Here is a 5,233-nt window from a genome sequence, read left to right on the forward strand (position 1 = left end):
GCCCTGAAATTTTTTTCCAGCCACACATGTGTGACAACTTATATATTGTGACCTGTAAGGCGCGTAGCAGAGCCCTTAACACAAACAGGCTTATTTTATTAATGCAATATCTTTGAACCAGCTTCTCCCACAGTGAACACAATCACAAATCTTTCTCTTGTCTGTCGTCCTTCTTCAAACCTCCCCAGGTGAGTGTCTCCCTACCGCTGAGGTGAGGTGGAGGGCTCCTCTGTAAACCCGGCCCCAGGAGTACTTTCAGGTTAGGCAGAAGTCTCCCAAATTAGTGAGAGTGCTTTCCTTCAGCTCTGTGTGGTGGCATTTATAGAACCCAGCTGGGCTGCCCAACAGGACTACGGATCCCAGTATGCCCTGCAGGAGTCTGTATGGTTGCATTGCCACCAAGAATATCGGGGTGCATATAGTCTTGATAGGCTGTCTCCCCTAGTCTTTCCTGGCCAAGTAATGATCTTCTGTCCAAGCGAGTCCATCCGTGCAGGTCTGCCATGCCAGCCTCCTGGGTGTGGGGTTCATCTCGACCAGGACACCAGTCCATCCTTGTCAGCCTTCACTGTATTGATATATCTCAGTAACCAGTAAACTCACGGTGGCCTGTCGGCAGTTATGACAAGTGCACATCGCCCGGTGTCCGACTGTCCTCTGAAAGCAGCAGCTGCCAGCAGGCTGTCCTGCATCTGAGGAAAAAGAACTAACTGTACCCAAGACGAAAATGTGATTGTCCACAGGGGCCTTCCTTGAGGGTTTTGAATGGAAAAAAGGATAATAGCTGAGAGCGCTCTACAGCTTCAGACGGGAACACGTTTCCAATAAAGTCCTGCCTTTTATTTTTCATCTAAATTATTTATGATTAAAATACAATTTTAAAAATGTACTTCAACAAAAATAAGGTTTTGCACGCAACACAGCAATCCGGGAATGTTTTCTCAGGGCTTCCGGATTTCTGCAATGTAAATATTTATTCACTTATTCAATCACAAGCATCTTCTGGTTACAGGCCGATGACGAATGACTGTTTAGTACGACTGGCTGTGTTTCTTGACAACGAAGTCGTATGGGCACCACCTCGACTGGCAGTAGCGTGGAATAAAGCCATTAGAATGAAGACAGGAAAAGCTCAAATGCTTTAGTGCTGTGCTTCCCAAACTCGGTCCTGGGGACTCTCGGTGGCTGCGGGTTTTTATGTTCCAATCAGCTTCTGTTTTTCATTGGACTCCTGGGCTATTTAAGTGAACTGTTATTTCCCAGATTCTGTGTTTTGGGAGCAATATAGAAATTAGAAAACTAAGTGGTAAAAAAATCTATATATTAAAATATACTAAGCCAGGGGTTCTGAAAGTCGGTCCTGGAGGCCCGCGGTGGCTGCAGGTTTTTGTTCCCACCGGCTTCTGTTTTTAATTGGACTCCTGGCCTGGTGAACTGAGCTGCTATTTCCCAATTTCTGTGTTTTAGAGTCAATGGAGAAATAACAAAACTAAGTTTTATTAAATGTACTAAGCACTTATAAGGGGATCGTTTATAACTTTTTAACAATTTTCAACCTGATTTCCATTCTGCTTTTCCAGGTGTTCTGATTGTTTCATTTATTATCTACTATTTATTAAAGTTATTGCAGCCTTTCATCATTTAGTGTTGTTTACCTGGCTGTCAGTTCTGTTGGTTTTAATTCTCATTATTAGGATACAATGAAAGGTGACAACTGCAGAAAAAATAATAAAACAATAGGACGACAACAAAACAGAGGTACGTGTTTAAAGCAAAAGTAGAAATATTTCTGAATATCTTATAAATGTAAAAATCATACTGCTGTGTTTTTCTAAAGACAGAATAAGAGAAAGGAAAAAGGACCAGCTAAATAAATGAGATGAATTATTATCACTAATTTTGAATTTGGCTGGAATAAAAACCTGCAGCCCCAGGGGGTCCTCAGGACCAAGTTTGGGAACCACTGGTTTAGAGAAATCTTTACCTGTAAGTCAAAATCACAAATATGTGACTGGTATTCATCTGGTTTGACTGGGACAGTCCTGCCATGGTTAGCACTGACTCCTCATGGATCCAGTGTGCTCCAGGTTCACATGTGTCTGGTCATTGTCTGAATGGGTTTCTGTCTGATTTCTCCAACGCTCCAGCTCCCCAAACCCGACACAGACAGACATAAACACAAGTTCAGCAACACATTCTGGCTTTAGTCCTGCGGTGGGTTGGCACCCTGCCCAGGATTGTTTCCTGCCTTGTGCCCTGTGTTGGCTGGGATTGGCTCCAGCAGACCCCCGTGACCCTGTGTCCGGATTCAGCGGGTTGGAAAATGGATGGATGGATGGATTCTGGCTTTATTCAACTGTGGGAAACTCTTCCTGACAGTTTCCCACCAGCACAGTGCACTAAAAAGCACAAGAGGGCACAGTCGTCAATAAAGCACACAGCCATTCTTCCTCAGGAGTTGTGAAATGAAAGACATTTGGAACCACCAAGACACTTCCTAGTGACCAAGACCCCAATGGTCACTCTATTAGAGCTTCAGAAGTCCCCTGCTGAGCTGGGAGTACCTGTCAGAAGGACAGCCATCTCACTACTTTATTAGAAATGTCAGCTTATGGTGTTTGAAACAGATATGATTGCACCATCCATCCTTTGCTGTGGTACTCCAAATTGTGGTCAGGTACGTCCTGTTTGTTTTCTCCTTGAGATGTTTCTAGAACTTGATTGGGGTTCACATGTGTCAAACTGAACTGACTGGACATCATTTAGAAAGACACACACATACCTGTGTATAGAAGGACCACAATGCACACTGCATGTCAAGTCAAAAAACAACTCATGAAGTCCAAGGAACTCTCTGTAGACCTCCTTGATGAAATTGTAGTGAGGCAGAGATCAGTGTGAGGGGATCAAATCATTTCTAAAGCTTTGAGTGGTCCAAGGAGCACATTGACCTCAAGGATTGTGAAATGGAAGAAGTTTGCAACCAACAGGCCAACTCCATAGAGCTGACCATCTGGCCAAACTGAGTAATCAGGCAAGAAGGGCCTTGATCGGTTGGGTGAGGTGACCAAGAAATCAGTGGCCAGAGAGCTTCAGAAGTGCACTGCTGAAATGGAAGAACTTGATGGAAGGATGACCATCTCAGCAGCACTCCATCAATCAGGCATGGTCGAGTGGCTAGACAGAAGCCACCTCTCAAGTTAAAGGAATGGGACAGTTTAAAGAACAAGGAGATTCTCTGGTCTGATGATTTAAAAACCTGAACTCTTTACTCTTCACTGTGTCTGGAGAAGACCACTGCTCATCAACTGCCTAATACCATCCCAATATGGTGAGCCATAGTGGTGGCAGCATCATGCTACAAGAGTTCTTCTCAGTGGCCGGGAAAGTGAGACTGGTAAGAACTGTGGGAAGGGTGAATGCAGCAAATGCACATGCTTTAGAGTGCATGTGATCTCAGACTGGGGTGACCATTCACCTTTTAGCATGACAGTGACCTGAAGCATATAGCCAAGACAAAGCTAGAGTGGCTTCCGCACAAGTCTCTTGAGTGTCTTTGAGTGGCCGAGCCAAAGCCCAGATTTGAACCTGAGAGAACATCTGTGAAAAAAAATCTGATGATGGCAGTTTACAGAAGCTTCCCATCCAATTTTAACAGAACTTGAGAGGATCTGCTGGGAAGAATGGGATAAACTGCACAAATCCAAGTGTGCAAAGCTGGTAGAGACTTACCCAAGAAGACTGGAATGTCTGCCAAAGGAGAAATAGATAGATAGATAGATAGATAGATAGATAGATAGATGTGAAAGGCACTATATAATAGATAGATAGATAGATAAACATCCATCCATTTTCCAACCCGCTGAATCCGAACACAGGGTCACGGGGGTCTGCTGGAGCCAATCCCAGCCAACACAGGGCACAAGGCAGGGAACCCATCCTGGGCAGGGTGCCAACCCACCGCAGGACACACACAAACCAAGCACACACTAGGGCCAATTTAGAATCGCCAATCCACCTAACCAGCATGTCCTTGGACTGTGGGAGGAAACCGGAGCGCCCGGAGGAAACCCACGCAGACACGGGGAGAACATGCAAACTCCACACAGGGAGGGCCCGGGAAGCGAACCCGGGTCCCCAGGTCTCCCAACTGCGAGGCAGCAGCGCTACCCACCGCGCCACCGTGCCGCCCGATAGATAAACAGCTTATTCAAAAACGGCAGTACAAAAGAAATCGTTTCCTATAGAACAGGCGGCACAGGTGCCGGCTGCTGCCTCCCATCGCCAGTAATTTTAGGTTTGACTCCCGTCCCAGTCAGTGTCTCTGTAGAGATTTCGAGATCTGCTTTCTGTGAGGGTTTTCTAGGTCATTCGTTTTCCTTCCATATCTCCAACAGTCTTCCCATCTGAATTAACGACACTTATGGTTACCCCACCCAAGGCTACTCAAATTAAACGGATGCCGGAAACAGAACTACTTGTTTGTTTGCGGATGCGACAAAGATCTCACCTTGTTTCGTTTATTTTATCTTTGTGTGTGTGTTGCGGTAACTACTTGGAAATTGCCAGTTCTGTTTAAATCGACTGAAGGAATGTTAATAAAGCATCATTTGTTATTGCTCATTTTCTAAGTTGAACAAGCGCATTCTTTATGGGGAATAGCTCGTTGATAAAGTAATCATATTATTGTACCGTGAAAGACATCCGAGAACGAAAACCTCAATCGTGAAAGGTGTCGTGCTGTCTTGCAACACTGAACACGTCCTCTTTTGAGCTCCACCTGCCAAGTTTGGTTGTTTTACCGTGAGTTAATGAGCTACATGCTTTAAATTATCCTACTTTACTCGGCTGTTTGCTGCTGTCCCTCGTTTCTCGTTTTTTTAGTTTGCAAGCGTAATCTGAAGGGAGTGCAGAGTGCGGAAGCCTCACCCTCGCTCAACCCCTCTCTCTCTCTCTCTCTCTCTCTCTCTCTCTCGCTCTCTCTCTCTCTCTCTCTCTCTCACTCACTGTCTCTCTCTCTCTCTCTCTCACTCACTGTCTTTCTCTCTCTCTCTCTCTCTCACTCACTGTCTCTCTCTCTCTCTCTCTCTCTCTCTCTCTCTCTCTCACTCACTGTCTTTCTCTCTCTCTCTCTCTCACTCACTGTCTCTCTCTCTCTCTCTCTCTCTCTCTCTCTCTCGCTCTCTCTCTCTCTCTCTCTCTCTCTCGCCCTCTCGCCTCTTCCTTATAAATA

The sequence above is a fragment of the Erpetoichthys calabaricus genome, chromosome 16, assembly GCF_900747795.2.
Source record: "Erpetoichthys calabaricus chromosome 16, fErpCal1.3, whole genome shotgun sequence".
NCBI lineage: Eukaryota > Metazoa > Chordata > Cladistia > Polypteriformes > Polypteridae > Erpetoichthys > Erpetoichthys calabaricus.